The sequence below is a fragment of the Alligator mississippiensis genome, chromosome 13, assembly GCF_030867095.1.
Source record: "Alligator mississippiensis isolate rAllMis1 chromosome 13, rAllMis1, whole genome shotgun sequence".
NCBI classification, from domain to species: Eukaryota; Metazoa; Chordata; order Crocodylia; family Alligatoridae; genus Alligator; species Alligator mississippiensis.
Window position 1 is genome coordinate 39,908,040 of NC_081836.1, and position 24,992 is coordinate 39,933,031.

General features: G+C 45.3%; 1 long non-coding RNA gene across 3 annotated transcripts in view; it reads left to right on the forward strand.

The window, feature by feature from the left end:
• The window catches only part of LOC109284920 (uncharacterized), a 33,534-nt gene extending 22,531 nt beyond the window's left edge, over window positions 1-11,003 (forward strand). For all 3 annotated transcript variants that reach the window (XR_009456329.1, XR_009456328.1, XR_009456330.1), the window contains exon 5: window positions 8,616-11,003. This is a non-coding gene — a long non-coding RNA (uncharacterized LOC109284920). The remainder of the gene's footprint in view (window positions 1-8,615) is intronic.
• Window positions 11,004-24,992: the final 13,989 nt, after the last annotated feature.

The following is a 24,992-nucleotide window of genomic DNA, read 5'->3' on the forward strand; positions in this document are numbered from 1 at the left end:
CCAGTTCATAGGCACTTTTGAGATGACCAGATTATATTCATGTGCATAACTGTTCACAGGAATATAATCTTTTCAAAATGTTCAGTTTTCTACTGGTCTAAAGGAGAGCTCTTTTGATTCTTTTCCAAATCCAGATTTCTTTAATGGAAATACAGTACAATGCTAGTGGCTAGTATGCCACTGAGTTCCTTTCATAAACATTGGTTAGGAACTATATTATTATTCCTATCCCACATGTATTTTGGGAAACTTTGTCTTTTCCTGAACAACAGTAAAACAGGACTATATATAAGTTTCTTTTACATCTGCAGGAAATCAATTTAGGGAGGACACAGACATGAATAATAGGTTTATAAGGGAAAGTTACATCAGTAACGACTGTTATAACAGGGAACTCTTGCCCTGTTAATGGAAAGTGGTGGGAGATTTTAGCACAGGCAGCCAGCAGAGTGGGGGTTAAGGAATAATTCTATGGTCAAATCAGCTGACAGAGGAGTCACATGACTAAAGGGGGCAGGGCTTTAGGAGTATGTAAGCCAGAGCTAGAGTAGGGAGTCAGACCTGGAAAGTAGCAGGATGAGGAAGTTTTACTTTAAGATGGCTGCTGCTGATGACGGCCTGGCAGGGAGCTTTAGGAAAGCAACCTGAGGGACCTGATTTAGGGCCTGGAAGAATTGTGGTAGGCAGCCAGTGGGCTAGGTGTTTGGGTTGCTTCCAGAATGCCTAAATATTTGTTTGAGTTTTTTAACTAGTGGCTTATGAAAGGGATTAAGGGGTGGTTTGAGGTCCTAATAGTGCCTGAAGGGCATGTAACTGCCTTGAGCCCTGCTAGGGATCAGGGTCAAGGGTAAAGCTTGGGGCCAGAAGCCAGGTCCAGAACAGTGGGCCTTGGCTAAGGGACCAGCTAGAGTAGAGGGATGGAAGCTGGGAAGTCTGAAGCCCCAACAAGGGAATAAAGGCCTGAGGTAGCCTGGTGACTTGGGGACAAGTACTTCTGGTCCACTTCCAGGTTTGCTGCTGAGCATGCAGGGCCCCCCCCCCCACCCTGCACCCCCACACTCCTGTGGAACACTCCATTTGCCCCACCATTACAGCATTCACGAGCTGTGCCTGGTACCTCAAGGTATGTAGAAAAAACATTTAAAGTTGTGTCTATGGCTGAATTGCTGATTCTCCGAATCAGCATCGAATCTTTGGATCGAATCTTCAGCATCAAATCCCCTAATAGAGAGCCTAATGGGGATGAAGGGGCTTGCAGTGTGTGCCTGTTTTCCTACTTCCCTCTATCTGGAGCACAGATGCATCTGTTTTCCTACTTCCCTCTATTCTTTTTCCTTGGCCTTTACCAAGGATTTTTCTGTTGTGCTATGCTCCCCCTAGCCTTTTCCCAATAAAGGGTAACCCACAAAGTGGTGGAAGCTAGGGTTTTAAGGTGCCCTATATTCACCCCTGCCCATTTCCCAGGGTGATTATTATGTGGCATTTTGCAGAGACTACCCCACTATAGGTAGCTCCACCACACTAACCACACCCAGGAGGGTGGCAGTTTTAGGTCATACCCAGGACCAAACTTTCTACTCTCCTGCTATGATCTTCTTTAATCCTCATGGGCACACTTTCTCAGTTTTGTGCTTCTTGGCCCCTTGGGCCAGTTGAGATTGCAGGCTCCTGGCTCTGACAGCTCTAACTGATCTTTTCTTTGTGCCCCTTCACTGGACTGCCAGATCACTTGGTCTCTTAGGGCCCTGCAGACCCCCCTCAGATCTTTCTCTTTTTTTCTCACTTGCCTCTCCTCAGAGCCTCAGGACTCCATCCAGTTCTGTTCTCTCCTGATCTAACCCTTTCTGGACTCCAAGTCACTGACTCTGCCTCACATATCTTTTAGACTGAGTTCCTGGCTTTCCATGCTTTCAATAACTCTGGCTGGGCTCTGGTCTTTAGCACCCACTCTCAATTCCTCTCTGCTCTGTGAGTCTGTTCTCAACCCCCTCAAAGATCTCTTACTTACCAGCAGGTCTCTGGGTCTAGCAATTCTCTTTCAGCTTTGATGGCAATACTTTCTTTAGCAGATCTCTCTCTTTAGCAACTCTCTAGAATCCCACCACTCTCTTCTAGGTCTTACCTAACTTCCAGTTTTCCTTTCCTTAACAGATCTTAACCATAACCTTTTCTGAGATACAAGCTTCACAATCCATTCTCATCAGTGGCCCCTTCTTGCCTTGGTCTCTGCAAACCAATCCATCCATCAAATCTCTCTTGCTTTCTTTCACAGCTGCACAGCCCAGCAAGCTCCATTCTAGGACCAAGAAAGCTCCCTCCAAAAGACCTTGGGTGACAAATTGCACACCACACACAATTCCTTTGGAAAAGCTTTTACTACTTTAAAAAGGAAACCTTCAAACTAGGTGTCTGCAAAGAAGAAACAAAACATGCCTCTGATAAGCTCATTCCTCTTTCCCTGCCCAGAGTAACTCAAAGTAATTCTGGGCACTGATCTGTTTTTACGCAGCTGGACCCTGATGTTTCCCAAAACAAGCTGTTACACTCCTGTAACAGTCTCTATCTCTTCTAGGCCCTTCACTGTTCCTGGAGAGGGGGTAGGGGAGAACCACATTTCCCCTCCCTTCCAATCACAAATTCTCTGCCACTGCCTGAGCAGGTGTCCAGTAACATACCTTGTCTCTTTCTGTGTCCTCTGCTGCCTCTATTCTCTGGTGCACACAGGATCCTAAACTATCTGTCTTGCATTCCTTTAACTGTCTCTGATCTCTCTGAAGCTGTACTGCCTGCATAACACTCTGCCTTGCCATAACCTGCACTTGTAACCTACACCTTACAAACTCCACAGCAAACACATACCTGCTCTTGTCCTCTCTCCCCAGAAAACTGTAACTATTCCCGAGGAACTTAGACTCAACGGACCCTGTTCATTCACACAGCCTTTCCAGTAGAGAAATGACTTTTTCTGCTCTTTCCTAACTTCCTATTGCAAACACAACAGGAGGTTTAATCCCAAGTGGACCACAGCATGTACTCCTGTCCACTACTCTGCCTGACCCAGACAAACAAAGTTTCCTGGTCAGCAGTAACAAACCACCTCTCCTGCACAAAACTTACAACCCTAGTCACAATTACCACACAACTCTACATTACTACAAATTTTAGCTAACCCTTTAAAACACCTCCTAATAGTTAGTCAGATGGAGGAACAGATTTTTAGTAGCTTCCCATAAAAGCCACATTGCTGCAGCCTCCTTTTTTCATGGAATGTGGAAGCTTATCATACAATTCAACATATTTTCCAAATTTTTCTTTCAAGTTGGTAATAGTGCAGGCATCTGCTACTGCCTGTTCGGTCCAAGGGCTATGCCCAAATCAAAGCATCACCTGCCTCAGGAGACTTATATCCTGTATATATGGCAGGGTCTCTTACTTTTCTATTTCTCCCTTTGCTGGCTTTCTTTTAAACATTGTGAATTAAATTGTCAAACGATGAGGGGGGGTGTTCACTTTAGTTGCTAAGTTAAATACCACTACCTAGTCGTAAGCTAAATACACTGAGTCTCTGAATGTACCAAAAGCCTTAATATTATTCCAGCAAACTGACTGACAATACAAATACCAAGGCCAATTCAAATATGCACTAGTCCATAAAACAAATTCACCAAAAATCCATCCAACTGCTACACCAACCAATCTCCAACTAAAATCTGTCCTTATGCACTATACCCAGTGCTACCAATGTCCAGCTATAACGGTTGGTCTAACCCGTACCCGGAATACCCAGCACTTCTACCATAGGGCAGTGTGCACACCTTTCAAACATAGGACAAAGACAAACAACATAAAGCCAATCAAAAACTTCAGCATTGAGCCTCATTCACCCCCAAATGCATTCTCCACCAAAAACGTTACACAAAGTGCCAATGGCTCAAATCATGAGCAAGACCTTAGAAAGGGGGATAAGGCAAAAGCTGGGTTTATTGATTACATGAATTAGACATAGAGGTTCAGACATACCATTCATATAGACACACACAAATCATCATACATATCATGTCTCTCTCACACACACACACACACACACACACACACACACACACACACACTACAACCATTCCATTCAGACTTTATAGTTACCAGCAGCAATTGTTCAATAATGGCACTGGGTGGCTGGCCCCTGGCCTTATTGAGAGAGAGATTCCGTAGATAGCAGCTTTGGAGCAGGGTGAAAACATGCATCTGTGCTCCAGCAAAACAGCAGTAGAGAGCGAGACTCACCCATCTTGGCATTTTCAAAGTCTTCTTTTATAGGGATTGGCATCCTTTATTTCAGCGCTTTGGGGGGTTTCCATACCCAGCTTCTGTTGTTGCAGTTGTTTCTTATTCGTCCTCTTCTTATCTCAGCCCTGGAGTGTCCTTGCTGCCTATCTGGCAGGATGTGCGCCTCTCTGCTTCTCGTTATCTCCTGTTATGTCTTAGATCTCAAAGGGATTCTTCAGCCATCCATTAATTAGTTTACTGACTGGTAACTTACATTTGGCGCCTTGTTGCTTACATAAACAGTTAAATCTTCTTCTCCCATCTCTATGTCATTCTCTCACCATTTACCGTTTCACATCCACTCATTCAAAAAGGGCATACAGAATTCATTCACTTATGTCAAGCAAAAGAGTACAAAAGTGGAGTTTTCAAGTTACTTACAGGACAAAACTAACATGGTTACAGTTCACTACTATTACAGCAGGGGGCACCACAATAGCTTTCAGACACCTAACCTGTTACACTATAAATATATGTAGAAGGCAGGGTAGATTTGCATGTTATAGACTAACTAAATTAGATATATAGTATAAGTTCTTGTGATCTAGAGCTTGCTTCATCAGATGATGTGATAGGATGTGCATTCTATATTTTATATACTGCTCTGTGTACATCCTTTCACAACATCTGATGAAGCGACCTCCAGATCACAAAAGCTCATATTATATAACTAATTTATAGATTTCATAGACATTAGGGCTGGAAAGGACCTCGTAAGATCATTGAGTCCTGCCCCCTGGCCCAGGGGCAGGAAGTCAGCTGGGATCATAGGATCCCGGCAAGATAAACATCCAAATTTCTCTTGAAGGCGTTCAAAGCTGGTGCTTGAACCACCACCAATGGCAGGCTATTCCAGACATTGGGGGCTTGGACAGTAAAGAAGTTCTTCCTTATGTCCAGCTTGAAACGGTCTTGGAGGAGTTTATAACCATTTGACCTTGTCATCCTTTGCGGCGTTCTGGTGAACAAACGTTCCCCCAGATCCTGGTGAACACCCCTTATAAATTTATAGGTGGCCGTCAGATCGCCCCTGAGCCTGCACTTTTCCAGGCTGAAGAGTCCCATAGCTCTCAGCCTCTCATCATAAGGTCTGTTTTCCTGACCTCTGATCATGCGCGTGGCTCTTCTCTGGACTCTCTCAAGCTTCTCCACATCCTTTTTGAATTGTGGAGCCCAAAACTGGATGCAGTACTCTAGCTGCAGCCTCACCAAGGCCGAGTACAATGAGAGAATGACGTCCTGGGATTTGCTTGAGAAGCATCTATGGATGCAAGCCAGCGTTTTGCTCGCTTTACTAACAGCCGCATCACACTGAAGGTTCATGTTCATCTTGTGGTCAATCATGACCCCCAAGTCCCTTTCATCCGTAGTGCTAGCCAGCATAGCACTGCCGAGCCTGTAAGCATGCTGCAGGTTTTTCTTCCCAAAGTGGAGAACCTTGCATTTTTCAATGTTAAACACAATCAGGTACTCGTCTACCCATTTCCTGAGCCTGTCAAGGTCAGCCTGGATCGCCCTCCTGTCGTCAGGTGTGGATGCTTTACCCCAAAGTTTGGTATCATCAGCGAACTTGGCCAGTCCGCTTCTGATACCAATGTCTACATCGTTAATGAAGATGTTGAACAAAACATTAGTTAGTCTATAACATGCAAACCTATCCTGCCTTCTGCTTGACTTCACATTACTATGGCTAATAACTACATCTCTCTGTAAATAATACATGTTCTATATATAACTTGAGAAGGTAGGGCTTGGTTCTCTGTAAAACAAAAGTAAATGAAATCTAGGGTTTATTTACTCAGCAACACTCAGGGAAATTTAATATGTATTAATCAAAGTAAGTTAATAAACCTCTGTGTGAATAAGCCCATTCAGAATTAAAATGGCCATAATTCAGTCCACTTTATTTCACCTTCAGATTAGATTAAATTAAATTGAGTTAATGCCACTTTAATCCTGAGTGAGTTTATTCACAAAGGGGTTTAACATGGTTTAACTAATCTACTTATAAAAACAAAATTAGTCCAAATTAACTGAGTGTTCCCATGACAAGCCCTTTAAAATAATACTGTATTATTATTGTTTAGTATTGTTTTATGAGTTAATACTCATTTTTGCTTAGGCTACAAAGATGAGCATTGCTCTGAACAAAATGGGAAGGCCTACTGCATATTCATGTAGGTGGCCAGATAATGGAGGTGGGCTTCCTCCAAAGGTACTTCAACTCGGTTTTTTAGTTGCAATTTTCCTTTAGCTGATATTGTTTACCAAACTATGAGTGCTTGGCCAAGTGTTAACACTTTAACTTTTGAGCCTGGCATGGAAACCATCCTGTTGTATTCCATTGATTTCACTATGTGGGTGTGAAGAGGGACTGGTTATAAATAAAATACTTAACACAGGAAAGGAGATCAAGCAGGGAGAATGCTGATTCCACAGCCGCTGTTCCTTTAAGATAGAAAAACCCCAGGAGGGGCTATGTAGTGCACGGAGAGAACCAGAAGCAATAAGAAGCTCCAGAGAGGAGAAAAGAAAAAAGACTGCTGAGGCAGAGGAATCTCGGGAGCCGGTCCTGGGTACTGGAGAAGCCAGGATCGGAGGTCAGTGAGCCAGGAGTGACCAGTGAAGCAGATCACTTTGTAGGATACTCCACAAAAAGAAAACAAAAAAAACACGTCATCAGAAATCACGAGAAGGAGAGAACTGCAGTTGCTTATCTGGTTTCACTGAAAGTTGAGTTTATTGTTTCTTTTCTTTTTTGTTGTTTTGTTTGGACATTGAGTGGTGCCAATTGTGTGCCAGGGGTGTTTGAGGAGAGAAGGAGCCTGAACCATAGCTACTCTCCCCACTCTTAAAGAAAATAAGGGGAAGTGTCCCACAAGACTTAGTGAGAGAAGATTTCACCGGGAAATAAAAGACAAACAAGGGAAAGAGAAGAAAAAAAAAAGGAAATTTCCTGGTCATGCTGAAAAGTGGTTCAGTTAACTTTATTCTAAATGGTATATTACTTAAGAGTTGATTCCACAAAGTACTTCCAAAGGGAAATTTAAAAATTATATGAAACGGTATGAAATAGCAATAAGCTGTCTGAATGTGAGCTGTTTATACATGTAAGAAGAACAAAAATAATAAATAGAATTGGCACTGGGCGCCGCACTTCAGGAGGGATGTGGCCAGCATTGAGAGGGTCCAAAGGAGGGTCACTCGCATAATCAGGGGGCAGCAAGGCAGGCCCTATAAGGGGAGGCTATGGGACTTGAACCTGTTCAGCCTCCACAAGAGAAGGCTGAGAGGGGACCTGGTGGCCGTCTATAAACTGGCCAAAGGAAACCAGCAGGCAATGGGAGAGTCCTTGTTCCCCTGAGCACTACCAGGAGTAACAAGGAAAAAGGGCCATAAGTTGACTGAGAGTAGATTCAGGCTACATATCAGGAGGCACTACTTCACAGTCAAGGCGGCTAAGATCTGGAACCAACTTCCAAGGGAAGTGGTGCTCGCTCCTGGGCTTCAAAAGGAGGTCTTCAAAAGGAGGCTAGATAATCACCTAGCCAGGGTCGTTTGACCCCAGCATTCTTTCCTGCCCATGGTAGGGAGTCAGACTTGATAATCTGCTCAGGTCCCTTCCGACCCTACCAACTATGAGACTATGTTCAGCCTAAATAAGACTCTGATTCAATTGATGATGTAAATTTTGGATGTTGTCTGAGAGTGACTCGAGAGATTGTAACCAAGATAAAAATCTATGTAGATTGCCAGTGTTTTACTGTGGCAGTAACATTGCCTGACTAATAACATCAAAATTAATCAAGACGTGGCAGGCGAGAGTCACACTATACCTCAGGAGTCCCTAGACATGGCAATTGGGGAAATAAAGCTTGAAATCAAAACCCCAAACATCAGCGGTAACCTCACAGTGGGCATCGCATTATTTGAATCCCCTCACTCCATTACTGAAGAAACAGTCCTCTGCTTTTATAAATGTTTGAGACAGCAGAACATTGCATTTTCCAGTCTCTTGTTCAGGCTATGGGCATAGTATTTGGCTTCCTAGAGGGTTTGGAAAACTTGCCTAAGGATAGAAATGACCAATATTCTGTGCAAGGGCATGTTTCCATTTATTTCTTTAGAAAGTTAGAAAAGGCCCTTTATTTGGAGAACAGTTCTGCTTATTTTCAAATGCTTTTTTATCAAGACTCTCTTTAATGACTTTGAAGGAAATGATATTTGGAACACAGTATGAGCTGCATAATAAACAATACTTACTATCTTCCCCTTTACCTCCCTCTTTACAGAAGTGCTGATGATATTTTAACAAGCAAGATCTAATATGGGAGCCTCGTTGCCCATTTAAATTTCCACCAGGCAATACTGTACTGAAGGACACTTCTGATTTTGCAGTACTCCTACTCAGCAATTTCTTCTGGTGTGTCAACCACGGAAAATTATGGAGTAAGAACAAAAGGAAAGGAGGGGAAAGAGTGAGCAGGGGCATTAGAGAATAAGTGGTATGTAATCTGTTCAGCATTTTGGAATGACAGAAGCAGTAGCAGCACAAATTTTGATCATATCCAAGATTCCTGGGACAGGGTTCTAGGCGTCATTGAGTGGTGTGGAGACAACCAGGATGAACTGTAGCCTGCAGCTGGTCCAGGAAGATGGAATTATCCAGATATAGTGAAATGATCTTTTTAATTAAATCATTTCCCCCCTTCTGTTAAAGTTAAAACAGATTTTGACAAAATGCTAATTCAGTTACACTTTCAAGAACCATATTGCTCAACCAGTTGGCAGTGCTGATGCTGCTCATTTGTGCATGGAGAAAAAGTGTCTGGTAATTATAAAAGAAGACTGAGACTGAGAACTCTTGGGTTCTAGCCCTAACTTTGTCACTGACTTACTGCCTGGCTGTTTGCCTCAGTGTGGCCATCTGTAAAATCTGTAGTTCTGTTAGAGGTACACATAGCCATCAGTTGTTAAGATTGTAAATCTTTGCAAGCCTGATGTTGGATGTAAATGCACTTAAATTTCCAGGAAAAAAATCTTTGTCAGAAATCACTAATGGATCTCTAGCTAAAGTGTCTTAAGTTTAATGTACAATTTTCTCTCTACTAAGGATTTTTTAATGTTCTATTTTTAATTTTTGCATTTGTTAGATGGTCTCAGTACAATTTACAGAAGATATTGTACATGAATGAAAAGTGCTACCTTTTATTATAAAAGATATATAGACTTGGTCATTTGGAACACTTGGGCTCCTTAATTGTATTAAAAAAAAATCTAATAGTCATCTTTTCTTTAACCTCCACAGCCCAGATAATAAATCCCTCCATAGTCTTGTCTAGCAGTCAAGTGAAAACTTGTCAAGAAAAATGAGCCTTGCAATGTGCCCTCAGCACCAGTAAAGCTAGGCTCTAATCTAGAGGGCCATTGGAGGGAGCAAGTTATAAGATAGCTTTCATGATGACTGTCTTGCCTCCTGTTCTCCAGAGTTCAAGTGCAAGGAATGTCAACAGGCTCATTATAGATGATTTCCACCCACATAGTGGTAGTTAAGAAGAGAAGGATTTTCTCAAGTAGCAAGACTTCAAATTTGATAGGATTAATTATTAGAAGCTGTTTAATTTTAAATGTCATCTTCCAGAAGACTGAAAGTCAGTGCAAAGAATGGAGCTTAGGCATTCTTTGCCAGTATCAAGCTACAACTCATTAAGGACTTACTAGAGTATCTGGAGTCTTACAAGGAAAATGAGTAAAGTATATTGCATACTGCAAGTGCTCATTATTGCCTCAGTATAAATAGAGGGCCTGGAACTTCTGTATATACTACTTATTGCTTAAATTCAAAGGCCCAGATCCTGGCCCATGCTAAGTTCACTTTGAGTCCGCTATGCAGTGAAATAGAACAGGGGTAGTGAATGATTGCACTGGTATAAAATAATCTTCAGAGGACACTGGCTTTACTGCCTCCATTCTATGCAAGGTAGGACAAGGTATGTTTGATCAGCAGGGCCAGAGCATGACACTTAATCTGAAGAGGCTGTTCCATAACTTGCTGTTATAATTGTAGCAATTTATAGAACTCATTGGGATTGTAAAGGCATCAAAATTCAAGGGAGTTACTACATTTTGACCATGGAAACTAACAGTTGCATTGAAGTGATTGACAATTCTATCCTATCAACATAAATCACATTGTTTATAAGCCATATTGCTTACTACCCTCTGGTGGAATATCGGAGAAAAGGATGTCTTGAAACCCACCAGTGCCTCATAATAAGGAGATATCCGGCCTCCTTACTTAGCCAGTTGTATCTGGCCATTGTTTCCAGCTGCAGCTATAAACTGGAGTTCAGATGGAGTGGATAGATGCAAATTGAAGGTTATGTTCAAGATACAAATTCAAAGTCAGGATGAGTTACTTATCCCCCACCACTTCTGTGTTTGTTTCCCTCTGAACATTTAGTATCACCTCACTATTCTATCCTTCTCTGTGAAAGTTTCCTGAGAATTTTCTATCTGCTTCTGCTGGGTAGAAGAGTAGAACATCTTCCAAGTGTGAAAATAGGCCTATGGCTAAAAACCACTTAAAATGGAAGGAAAAATGTGGTATTTAACCCACTAGGGCTGTGCAAGTCTTCGGATCATGCTTCAGATCCAGTACCACTTTGGATGCTTCAGCATCCGAAGCAGCATGCCCGGATTGAAGCTTGGGCTCAGGCAAGCTATCCGAAGCGCTTCAGATGCTTCGGACGCTTCGATGCTTCGGATGCTTCGGACAGCTTGTCTTAAAGTTAGAAGAGGGAGGCGGAGCCAGGGAGGGACGGAGAATGGAAGGGGGAGGAGGAGGAGCAGGGGGCGGAGGGGGAGAGACTGACATCTGTAGGTGGCCAGTGAGAAGGATTTCTCCTTGGCTGCCTTTCCAATGACAGCATCTGTGGGGTAGGACTAGAAACAGCATAAAAGTCTCTGTTTGGAGGCGTGCTGTGCCTTTTCGCTGTCAGGAACTTTGTGAGAGAAGAATGCTCAGACTGAGGCATTGCAGCTTCTGGCTCAGTACTAGCTGAATTTGCCTGCTCCTTTTTCTTGTTACAAAGGAGTGGGTAGGTTTTAGTTTACCTTAGGTTAGCTATTCTATTCAGTTACTATTAGTATTACTATTCATTCCTTTGAATATATATTTGCTCTTTTTTTTTTTTTTTGGAAACTTTGAAAAAAGAAAGCTATGTTCCATCACTGTGAGGGGAGGCGCAGATTGTTTGCACGCATGCACACACACAGCTACACAGACACAGAAGGAAACAATATAGAGAAAAATCAGATATTCATAGGAGAAGAAGACAGACAGACAGACAGCACACAATTTTTATATAACTCTTAACACTGAAGCAAACAATCAAGAGGCCAGTGCACGCACGCAACAGAAGGAATAAAACGCACAATACAAAAGGATTCACACACACACGCACACAGACCTTTTCCAGCACAGGAAAGATCAATATGAAGCGTGCTGGAAAGGCAGGTGCCAGGTCTTCTGGCAGGGAAGGGAGAGGGGGTAGGGGGAGATCTAGAGCTGCAAGCCCATCCCCCTCTCCCCCCAAACACAGATGCATTATATTCCCAAGCAGCCATGACATCAGTGCTGCCAGTGGAAGCCAGGAGGTGGGAGCAGTGTCTGCACCTGATGTCCCTGCACCTGCATCACCTCCGCTCAGTCCAGAAGTGGAATCACTGCCTCCTCCACCCCAATTTCAGCTTTCAGCATGAGCCTTCCACTGCCAGAGGAGGAGCTGGAGCTGGAACCAGGGATGCTGAGCACACTGGCACAAGCAATTCTGGGGACTGAGGGGGAATCAGAGTTTGTGCTCTACACCCCTCGTTTCCGCTAGACCCAGGTCTCCTCAGGAAAGCAGCACCTCGGGGGAGGCTGAGGTTGTGGAGGAAAGTGGCTCAGCTGAGGCAACTCCTCCTGCTGTTGAGCCTCAGCCTACTGAGGAGTGGGAAAAGGCAGGATCCTCGCCCTCAACCCAGAAGTGGGCGAGTAGCATAGTATGGGAGCATTTTGAGGTGGCAGATGATCCCAAGTTTGCCATCTGCCAGCACTGCCAAAGGCACATGAACCGTGGCAAGGACGTGAGACACTTCACCACCACGGCCAACCTGCTGCCTCTGAGGAGGCACCACCTCCTTGCCCTTCTTCCTGCTCAGCCTGGCACCAGTGTGAGTGTGCTGAAAGGGAAGTCCCCTGCTCACTCCAAAGCCCCCCTCCACCGCAAAGCAGAGGCAGGCCACCCTGGACCAGCAGGGGAAGGTGGACAGAAAGCAGGGCACATTCCCAAGGTAAGCGAGATCGCCCAGAGCATTGGGGAGATGCTTGCTCTGGATAGCCAGCCCTTCTCCCTAGTTGAGTGGCCAGGGTTCAGGAGGTACATAGCACTTCTGGCCCCATTTTACAAAGTGCACGCACGCACCACCTTTAGCAGGGTGGTGGTGCCCTCCCTGCATGAGGCATGCAGGGAGTACTTGAGGGAGGAGCTGCACAAGGCAGGGCTGCAGGTATCCTTGCACTTCACCTCCGACATCTGGAGCAGCCGGGGTGATGATCACGCCTACCTCTCCCTCACAGGGCACTGGTGCAATCAGTCAGGCTGTTGGTGGGCTCTACTGCAAGCCGAGGTGCTGGATGAGTCCCACGTAGCAAGGGAGATCATGGGGGCCATGAACCGCATGGTGCAGGGGTGCCTTGTTGGGCAGGCTGAGCTCACCCATGGGTTCATGGTCACCGACAATGGGGCCAATATGGTGAAAGCTGTTCATGATGCCAACTTTGTTGGCATCTGCTGTGTGGCACACAGACTGCACCTAATAATGAGGGATGCCTTGGAGGGGGACAGGGCTGCCGGTGCTGGTACCACCACCACTACTGCTACAAGCCAGCTGATTTCAAAATGCAGGAAGGTGGCAGGCTACTTCCACCGCAGCATTAAGAGGGGCAAGATACTGTGGGAGAAACAGGCAGAGCTGAGCATCCCGCAGCACAGAATCATACAGGATGTGGAGACTCGGTGGAACTCCATTTACCTGATGCTCCAGAGGTTGGTGGAGCAACAGAAGGCCATCCATGAGATGGCCTTGCTTGGGGAGATTGGGTTCAGCAGCCCCCTGAACAAAGCTGAGTGGGGTACCATCTCCCAGATCTTGCTGGTCCTCAAGCCCTTCCTCGAGGCCACCGAGACCCTTAGCAGTGGCGATGCTCTCCTCAGCCAGGTGATCCCCCTAGTGAGGGAACTGGAGAACCAAATGGAGAAGTTCCAGGGGACCTATGTTCCTGGCTGGGGCAGGCCACTGTCACCAGACATGCAGGCACTGGTGAGGTGACTGAAGGAGGGCATCGGGAGACAGCTGGATCCCTTGCAGTTCAGTGGGGTCCACATGATGGCGGGCATGCGCAACCTGAGGGTGAAGGGGAGCATGTGCACTGGCAGCCCCAAAACCCTTGATCACTGGACGCAGGTACCAGTGAACCAAGTCAGGGAGGCTGAAGTGCAGAGGCGAGGGGATGTGGAAGAGGGGGATCCACTTTCCCATGCCAGCACTCCCAGCACCGGTGCCAGCACCAGCCAGTCTCCTTCAATGCTGGGGTCCAAACACACCAGACCCCAGCCTCGGGCAGGTAGCGCCAAGGCTTCGGTGGCTGCCTATCTCACTGAGGATGTGGAGCCGCTGGACTGCGACCCCTTAGCCTACTGGGCAAGCTGCAGCCAGATATGCCAGGATCTGGCCACAGTTGCCTGGCAACACCTGTCCTGTCCACCAACCAGTGTTCCAAGTGAGAGGATGTTCAGCATTGCTGGGGGATGTTGTGACACCCCACCGCACCTGCTTGGATCCTGCTTTGGTGGAGCAGCTCGTGTTCCTAAAGGTGAACCTCCCGCTCCTGGGGTTCCCCAAGCTCCACCTGCAGATGGACTGAATGCCACCCTCCTCACTCCGTATGCACCAATTTCCTTTTCTGAGTTTTTGAAAAACCAAGTAATGCCCTGCTCTCAGCTGGAGGGGGCACTAACTGCATCACCAGCCAGCAGGGGAAGAACATGTCCCTGCTGAGCTCATTCCCCTGCCAGGATGACCTTGGAGGTATGGGATTGGGGCTATGGGGAAGGAGGAGGCCCCAAGTCCTAGGCATGACCACTAAAACTGCACCCTGCCAGGGTAGGGAGGCCTGGTGGGACTGCTGATGACACGGCAGCCCTGTAAATGCCAGGACCAACGATCCCCTGGTGAAAGGCAAGCAGGAGGCGCCATAACCTCCAGCTAACGCACGCACGCACGAAGTCCTACCTGGGGAACGCCCAGACCTGTCACATCTTTGACAGGCCTGACGCTTGCTGGTTGCAGTGCAGTTGTGAGGCTCCTGGTGAGCTCAGCTTAGCTGCCTGGGATGCCAGCTTTAGGGTTGAAAACCCCTTTGTCAGGCTGAGGAAGTACCTGCAGTTGGTCCTGGATGGAAGGAATAGTAAAGAAGCCAGAGTCTGGCCTGGCACGCAATGCAGGCAAGAAAGCCAGTCTGTGAAAATGGAAATGGAGGCATCGGTGGGGAGGGACAGGTGGGGGTAGCGGGGAAAGGGGGATGTAGCATTGCAGGTAGAAGTGCAGAGATGCCTGGGGTGTCAGATGTCCGACCAGTCACAGTGTGCCAGGACTCCACTGTCTATATTGAGTCCATGAGTTTCTGTACCTACTACCTAGCAGGCTGATGAAGTGCAGTTCATAGGCCCAGCTCTGAAAAGTGGTTTGCATTGTAATTTGCTCCCTCTCAAGATCAGGCCTGAGAGACTGGAGGCAGTGTTTTTTTCATGAGGAATGTGCCCCCACAGGTAGTTGGGTTTTGTTGTCTTGGATAGATTCTGGTGTGCAGTCTGTGGGGGTACTGGAAATAGTTTGTGCTTTGAGCTGTAGGAAGTTGGCTTCAGTTCTGGTGATGAGGTTAGGTGCTTGTTTGAATGTACAAACCACTTTTCAGAGCTGGGCCTATGAACTGCACTTTGTCAGCCTCCTAGGTAGTAGGTACAGAAACTCATGGACTCAATATAGACAGTGGAGTTCTGGCACACTGCGACTGGCCAGACATCTGACACCCCAGGCACCTCTGCACTTTTACCTGTACTGCTACATCCCCCTTTGCCCCCTGCCCCCCACCCCAGCCCCAACACACACACACACAATGTCACTCACCCACATCATGAGTTTTGCCTTTCAGCAGCTTGAGGTACAGGGCCCCAGACAACAGACTCCCCCCAGCGAGATACACACAGCTGGCAGGCTCTGTGGCCTGGCAGGACCCAACACCCAAGCCTCTACTAACATTTCACCCCCCTGTGCCCCAAGACAGACGCAATCGCCCAAGCACCCACCCACATCACAAGTTTTGCCTGTCAGCAGTTTGGGATGCAGTTCTCCCCCAAACCCTTGCACTGAACTTCTTGAAACTTGGCATACTTTGTGGCCTTACCAGGGGCTACCACTCCTGCAGTTCTCAGCCCCCTGTGGTGTAACACTTAGATGTGGCAGGAGTTTTGCTTTCACGAATTTGGGGTGCAGTTCCCCCCAAACCCCTAAACCTATTTTCTTGAAACTTGGCAGGCTTCATGCTCACAGCAGAGGATGCCACTCCTACAAGTTGCACCCAAATCAGAGATAAAACAACAAAGTTATAGATATTTAATTGATCCCCCATTATAGCCTATAGCCCGATCTCTGAAGCGGGTCCAAAGCTTCGGAGTCGCTTCGGCTGGATTGAAGCGGCAAACTGATCCAGAGCTCCGGCTCAGATCGTTGCCATCTGAAGCGGCCAAATCCGTAGCTGGATCGGATCGCTGCCGACTTGCACAGGCCTATTCCCCACTGCAAAATATCCAAGAGCAGCACGAACAAAACACTAGGATTTCTTAAAGCGGGTGTGGCACTCTGTCCCTTAGGCCATAGGGGTGAGGCATAGATGGGAACAGAATGGAGCTAGGTAGGGAGCAGGCATATAAAGGGGGTGGGGACAGCAGGGCACCACCCCTGCTGCTGCTGTCCCCAGCTGACCAGGTGTGGGGAGCAGCTGTGCAGGCTGCCATATTCAGCTAGGGAGAGTGGTGGCACACAGATTCCTCCTTCCAGCCCCTGCCCCCTACCTTTGCTCCCCACAGCTTATTTGTCCCCTGCTGGCCAGAAGCTGGCTCTTGAAGAAGGAATCTGCACACCAGCAGTGCTGGCTGAGCCTTGCTCCCCAAAATCACACTGCCACCCACCTGCTGGATCTGGCCTTGAAGGGCAGTGAAAGTGACTCTGCAGCAAAGGGGGGCCAATATTCCACAAATAGATGAAGTCATTCACAGTTCATTATTTGCTTCACTTCTATGATGCATCTCAGCCACCTTTTTTTTTTTACACAAGTCCATCTTATAGCCAGATTTGTAAAGGGTTTCAAGCACAAAATTGTACCACCTACCTCTGAAAGGGAAATACAGGGCTGATTATTTTCAGCATGCCTGATTGTCTTGAGTCATGTAACATGCTTGTTTAAACAGGAAGGGTGGCACAATTGGAAGTATGTAGTACCACACCTGAGACTATTAATTGCTCAGCCCTGAACTGAGCAATTAATTACCCAATACCAGTGTCCAAGCTAGCCTCACTGAAAAATACAGTATATAATTCTTTTAATCCTTAGAGCTGGACAACTATATTAACTTCTAAGCACAGTAATTGCTTATTTGCTCAGCATGAAAAAATGGTGGCATGTAAACTTAGCTTCTAAGCTGGAAAATTTTCAAAACAGTTTTGAAGGCTAGCACAAAGCACCTATGAAAACTGGATGCAACTTGAAAGGAAAGATGTTAATTCTGTGTCTGAATTAATGCTGCAAGCATTTGGAGGAAAATGTATAAAAGACACAATGTCTTTAGGGCTTACAAACTGGGACCTTTATTTATATTAAGTGAGCTTTCTGTTTACAAGAAGGGCTGACAAGATCATGCCCCAAAGTTATAATTAGTTTTTAGTGTACTTTGCCATTCTCCTAAAGTAGTCACACACATACAGGAGCACCTAGAACCAATGAGGTCTTACTTTGTCACTTGGACTTTTATGTGTTGTTGCAACAGATCAGAAATCAATCTCTTCATTTAACAATATCTGGTATAGTTATAGGAAACTTTGGCCTGAGTTATGAATAGTCAAAAGTACAGATGGTATTGTGGACAAATCTGGCAGCCCTTTTCTTTATGTCAAGTGATTTAAGGACAAACTCTGAGGATGTCAAATACATTTTGCAAAACCAGTTGTTGCTATACATAACCAAGATCCTCTGGAGATTCAGGGCAATGAGTTATGAAGGTATCTATTTTGCTAGTAGTTTGCCCTCTAAGATAATTTTCTTCCTTTCTTAGTTTTTCAATGCTGTTTTTCTTACTCTGTCAGGAACATACACCTGAAAGAGCTCACATTTTCCTCAAGAAATAAAACTTCAGATGGTATTTTTTTTAAAACAGCTTTTCCAACACATTGATAACAAAATGTAGTGACATTGTATTGATCCATGTCCTCTTAAAAGGCTCAGGAAACTTGTATTAATCTTATACCCACCTATTTATTAATTTTCCTACTATGTGCGTACTACATTTCTACCTTTTCCATTTGCACGTTACCCTCCTTTTACACATCCATTGGATACCAGGTGGATGAATGTAGAGCTACACCCATTTTTGACTAATATAAACATACATCTTACACTGCTGAATTTGGTCAAGACTTTTACAGGAGTTGTCCTTTTTCACAACAGATCCTGCTTTACTCTGTTTTTACAATAACAGTTTCTGTATTTATATAATATAGCAGTTTTTAGACTGCATCTGTTTCCTTTGGGAGTCTAGTAAAGTCATTGTATCTGCTATCATTTTGGGGTGCCTGTAGACGTGTGGGGACACTGCTCTGATGCACTGTAATTACAGCCCATTGGAGCAGACTTAATGAATGCTAATTACTAGGCCTGTGCGAAGCGGCTAGTATTTACTTCACTGTCAGGAATCACTGTCTCAAATTGATTCAGCTGAATCTCCAAATCGAACAGGCCCCATCCTCTGCCTTCTCTCCCAGCCCTGTCAATGGCTGCCCTGCCCAGCCCTAGCATCCCAGCACTTAAAAAAATAAAATAAAATAAAATAAAATAAGCCCTGTGCTCACCAGCTTCTGCCAGGTGGGGGATGATCCCTGCTGCCCCCAGAAGTCCTGACAGCTGCTGCAGCAGCCAGTGCATTGGGCCTTTTTTTTTTTTAATGTGCCGAGATGTTGGGGGAAGGTGGGGCAGCCATTGATGGGGTTGGGAGAGCAGGCAGGGGTGGGGCCTGTCAGGGGTCCCCCCCCCCATGGTCCCTTCTCCACTCCTCCAGCCGCTCCACAACCCCTACTTACTGGCATGGAGTCCGGGTCAGGCTCCCTGCGGCAGCGAGCAGGGACTGCCCAAATCTCCAAATCTTTCTCTGAATCTTTTCTGAATCAATTCAGAGGTTTTGAATCTATTCGGACCTTTTTATTCGTCTCCTGATTCGATTCGAATTCAGAGATTTGGTTGCCAAATTGAGCCAGATCTCCTCCAAATCAAATCAGCAACCGAAGCTGCGCACAGCTCTATTAATTACCATGCTCCAGCAGGCTCTGCATCTCATGTATTCAGCATCCCTGTGCCTCAAAATGGTGATGGGGCACTTTAACTAAAGCTTGTCAAATGAGCTTTAAAGTGCTCCCCCCACCATTTTATAGCATGGGACACTGAATACATGAGTTTCTGTGGGCACTTTAATTAGACTGGCTCTCAGAGCCACTGGAACTAAAGCGCCCCCGCTGTCCCCGGGCAACGTGTAAAGATTCCAAGATTAGTTTCATTCAAGTGTGTATATATAGGCCTTCTCTATCTCTGCTTTGAAGCCACATATTTCCATTTGCTTCAGTAACTTTATAAATTTGTACATTCGGTAAATGTGTGTCACTGGTTGAACTCTAGATTTGCTGTTGGTAAAAATTGTATCTCTAGTACTGCTGGATTCCAGAGAGTCACAAGAATGATGATAAAACTGACGTGGAAGAAATGTTGTCAGTATGTGTTTATCTTATCTTGTGAGCCTAAAATTTACTTTACAAATCAGTCAGGAAAGCCACTGTTCTGTAAAATAGCCACAGTACAGCAAGAGTAAATAAATATTCATAACCTCAGTTTGTGTTGTCTCTATCCCACAAAGGCATTCTGCCATAAAGGCAAGACCACAATTGTCTCAGTATATCTGAGATCTGAAAAGCCTCAATCCTTAAGACTATGTAAACTAAAAATTGCACGTATGCTAACAACTTCTACAAGTTGCTTTAAAAAAAACAAGCAAATAAATGTTCTCCTAATGGGGAAAAAGTAGACAAAGAAAGCAGACTTTAAGAATGCGTACCTTCCTATACTGCCTTACCATACTTTCAGTTAAGTATCTGTCCCTCTTGACATAAACAAGGTTGACATAAGTGCTGTCAAATGGATTTAACAGAGGTGCTTAGGGGAAAAAAAAACAAACACATTTTCCCTTTGTATGTAGTGGGAAATTATGCTAAATTATATCCAAGGACCCCCAGATACCACCTTCTATTATACAAAGTTCACAGAAAGCAAACAGCAGCATTTCATGTTTTTGAAAGTTCATTCAACAGATGTAGCCACCCATGGGTTTAATGTGTTTTTTTTTTTTAAATGGGCCTTTTAAGGATCTTCAAGGATGAAGTGCTGGCTGATATTGGTATCTACTAGAAAAGTTCAGTAGAGGAGGGAAAGAACAGAGCAAAAATGTCCTACTATGATCCTAGTTTAACCAAATACATGCAGAGGCCACTTCAAAGGTTTTTCATGGACAAGTGCTAAGCCGACTCGGCCACAATCCAACACATTTATGTCCTGTGCTAGCAAGAAGGCAGGATCTGTCCGGAGATGGCTGCCTATGAAACCTTTGCATAAGCAATATTTAGAGTAAGAATTGCAGCCCAAGCTTCCCTCTCTTACAGGCAAGTTTCCTACTCTCACACAGCTAAAAAAATCAGACTGTCTTGCTTCCTCTTTCCAAAGAATGAATTTTTGGAAGTGTAGTAGGAATAGGAGGACTTCCATTCCAGCCTAGGCTTCAACCAGATAGTTATGAGAGAAAAGATGTGGGTTTAAATCCTTTAGGCCAGGCGTTGGCAGCCTTTTAAGAGTGGCAGGCCTAATTAGCATACCTGCAAGTGGGCTAGCACTTATAGCCTGACCACCACTAGCCTTGCTGCATTTCTGGTCCAACCTGTTTTTCCTGTACTGACACACTTCCAACCCAGCCACTGCTATTCTTGCCACCAAATTGTTTCTGACATCCCATCATCACCAATGTGTCAGCTTTGTGGGACACATGGAATCCTCTGGTGGACTAGATCCAGCCCAGGCACCATAGGCTGCTGATGAGAGCATTAAACTAGATCTTTCTACAGTCTGGAGGAGTTGAGCTTCTGGATTCTGATAGCTTGAGAGTTTTGATAGTTGAGCTTCTGGATTAGAGAGGGGGCACCTGCCACCTATTCCATTAATGTCTTAAAAGAAACAGGTGACCTCTACACTGGTTTTGAAATGAACGGTTAAGAGACTTCAGGAGTAGTTTCTGAACTGTGAATTGCATTCGGGTATAAGCACCTTCCTGCAGCATAGTTAAGTACCTATCTCTTAGTTTCTGGAAACTTCACAAACTGCTGTCCTACATCTGAATTTTGCTCTGTTGGTAAATCAGAAACCTGTTGGGTCTTGTTGTTTGTTCCAGGGATTAAGCATCTTGCATTGTTCCTAACAAAAACTCCAGAAGCAAACCACTGAAGCAGCACTCCAGCTGCTTATCAAATATAACTAGTGCCAAGTGATTGGTATTAAAATCAATTAGATGCTGTAGATTAATAGAGGCAGAATTTGGTCCCGACTCCCTACAATGGCACTTAGAGGTTGAACGTAACATTAAGAAAAAATCCTTCTACACTAGTTTGAATTTGACACTAGATAAATAGGATCAGTGTACAGGAAGAACTTAGAATCAAATGACTCCTAACCATTTACATCCTGTGGAAAACTAATGGCACTACTTGAAAAATGATAGGTTGTTAAAGCATTGCCATGACTGAATGGAGTGTAAAAATAGGTGTGTTTACAGACTGTGTGGAAATGAAGCTGCTATGTGGGCACCACGCAGAGCCTACTTCTGAAGTTCGTATTGCTATAATAGGATTTTCACATACATATTTGGGCCTGGCATGTAACAATTGTGAAACTGTGCAACTCATTTGAAAAAATCATGTTGCATAAGAACACATTTTAGGTAATACCTGTACCCAACCCAGGTAAGATCTCTCAGAGCTGAGCACCATCAACTTATTGCAGCAAAAGCCCTTTCAAAACAAGCTACTTAAATATCTCATGTACAGGATACATTGACTGTAAAAACTCCATTTAAAGTGATATAAACACATTAATAAAGATACAGCAAACTGTCTTCCTTGTTCTGAAACAGCAAGCAGTCACCTAAATTGTAAGACTACAGGAACTAAGAAAAATATCAATACAGAAAAGAAATACATTCTAGTGGAGTATGCAAAGTAATGGTGTAAAGAAACTTGTAAATTTTGTTGCTACCTTGCTATGTGGACTTGAGCAAGCAACTTAAATCTTTGCAACCCCAGTCCACAGGTCCAGGTAAACTTTGTTTATGTAGCTTAGGAACAAGCTAAGTGGAGAGGAATGCTGCTTTACACCATTTTTTGCTTCTCTAACCTCTGGACAAAAAGAGACCAACTGGTATCAATAAAAGGGAACAGTTTCAAGACTATTTTGATTTACATCAGCTTGTTACAGCCTGTGGCAGGGCACTGTTTGTGCCTGCCACTTTAAGGACCTGGAGCTGGCAGCCACCAGGTGCCTGATGAGGGCAGCCATTTTGGATCTGGGGCTGCCCATATAAACAGGGCAGTGCTGCTGCTGGAGGCCAGGCAACAACATCACCTGGCTGGAGGGCTGCTAGTATCATCTGGAGGTAAGGGAGGCTCCTGGTTCTGGGCATGACCTAAAACTGCACCCTGCCAGGAGTGGGTGGCCTGGTGGGGCTCCCAGTGGTGTGGGAGCCCCCAGGAAATGTCAGGCCAGTTACCAACCTGGTGAAAGGTGGGTCAGGGTGCCCTAACCCCTAGCCCCCACAACTGGGTGGGCTACCCCTTGTTGGAGGGCCTGGAGGGTGGACCCCCTGGAGAGAGAGAAAAGGACATAAACTCAGGTCTGTCTGAATTTCCTCTGACTGGTCCATGCTGGGGCCAGGACCAGAAGGGTCAAAGGGCTGGGGCCCCCTGTGAGGAACATCCAAGAGCCAAGGGCCTGGGGTTCTGACTCGCCTGGAGGGCTAGTGAGCCAAAGGTCCTGGGGGGACCACACCTGAAGGGGAAGTGGTTCAGGGAGCTATGCTGCCTAGTATGAAGGTGGGTGAGACCTCCTGAAGAGAAGAATCCAGGCAGGGTTCAGTTAGGAGGATTCCAGGGCCCTGTGTGGGGGGCTGGTGATTATGATAACAGCTAGATGCCAACTGTGAGGCTTGGGCTGCGGTATAGGGGAGGAATGGAGCCACAGATAGTGCCCCCTGGCATCAGGGCAGGAAATGGGCAGCCTCCCACTTAATTACATCTTTAATTAACAAGGCATGGTAAGTGAGAAGGCAGGCAGTTAGCCCAGAAACAGGTGGGCAGGCTGCAGGGAAAGCAGCCCCGAGGAGGCCCCCTGTTACACAGCCCCATACAGCCATTAGCTAGTGATTGTCTAACATAGCATACTTGAGGTACTCTGCCTAACCCAACAAACAGAAAAGGAATGGCAGAATCAGCAAAATCCACCATGCTGAGCAGTCCTGATTTCATGGCCTATAAAATAGTGACTATGGAAATTATTGACCTGCAATGATCTGTTCCAAAATTGTTCTTGACTGCAAATAATTTTAAAGAAAAAAGCCATGCAAATAGCAAGTTAAGAACTAATTCCAACTTCTCTACTAAGAGAGCCACTGTCACTTCTCCAGGCACAAAAGTTTTAATTTCTATAGGACAATGTGGGCACTTTCCATCATTCCCAGAGTCAGCACTGGAACAGAGAATCACTTCCATAACTCTGCTGAAAAATTCAGCATATCTGCTCAACTGGCAGACTGTCCCATATATCCACAAAAAGCAAAAGCTAATTTAAATGAAGTTCTAATTAAAGAATAGCTAGTCTTGACTACATCTTGTTAAAGAAAATACATTTTAGAAGAACAATAAAAGAAGCATGAACTTCATTGGAGAAAGGCACCACACTATAAATCGCCTGGAAAAAAATAATTCTAATAATATAAAAGCCATAGTCTGTCTGTCCGTAATGCTTTATTCACAGTCTGATTAGCTGACAGAAACAACAAATTGGAGTGTGAATACAACATTCGGACAGGAGGTGGTGGCGCGACAAAGCGCCACTATCATGGTGGGAACACAAGAGATGGAGCAGGCCTTTCCCTGCCTGCCCTGCTCCCTGGAGATGAGGCAACAGGCCAAGACACCCTCACCAGCCAGAAGCCCAAGTATTCCTAGGCTAAGCCTGAATATCCCAAGCCTGATAGTGAGGTAATTCAGCCTGCTGCTAGCCACAATCCACCCTTGTCATCATCCTAATCAGTATCAGAAATGCAAACAATAATGGTAAAGATGCATGCTCCTGGCATTAGGTACTCATCACCCCAACAGACAATTGACTAGCATTTCTTCATGTTCCTGTGTCACAGGGCCAGCCATTTGGGGCTGTACATTATGGTGGTAAATTGTGATACTTTCTGTATGTCCCCCTGCTGCCTCCTTCTACTTGTAAAGAGGACAAAATGGCTAAGGTTGGTGCTGCTTCCTAGGCCTCCAGATACAGTAAAGCAGCTTCTCCCTCCCCAGTGTGGCTGGCCACATACGTAGGGCATTGAGAATTAGGCTGAAAGAAGATTTATCATTGGCACAGACTCCCAATGTTGGGAAGAGGCTTTAGAGATTGAATACCAGAAACTGCGAGAGATTAAAGCTTTACTTCAGAAACTGGAATAAATGTCATGGATCTATACAGGTACATTTGTCACCTTTCAGGATCAGCATCTGTAGACTCTCAGGGATTCAAGGGATAGCAGCTGTAAAGTGCTAAATCGAGGGCTCAGAAAAGTGAGGCAAAAAGAAAATGCTTGGGGAGCTGGTAGATTCCTCAACCAAGCAAGCCAGGGCAGTGGGTATCTGAAAGGTGTGCCAGAAGTGGCTCCAGGCCCACTGTGTGCAGGTGATGGAGATTTGCCAAGATAACATTGAACCAGTCAAAGTTCAGCTTACCAGTCAAGGGAGCTAACATGTGGGAGTGGGACCATGACTTCTGAACACAATAACGGGTAACAACCTAGTTGAACAACATGTATGCTGAGTCTTATGACCAAACAGTCTGTGTTGCTGAAGTCCATGAATAAAGACCCACACTTGGACGCCCTCTGTAACATCAGCGCCCCTCTAAACCAACATCACCTAGCAGCAGTCAGCAATGCTGTAAACTCATT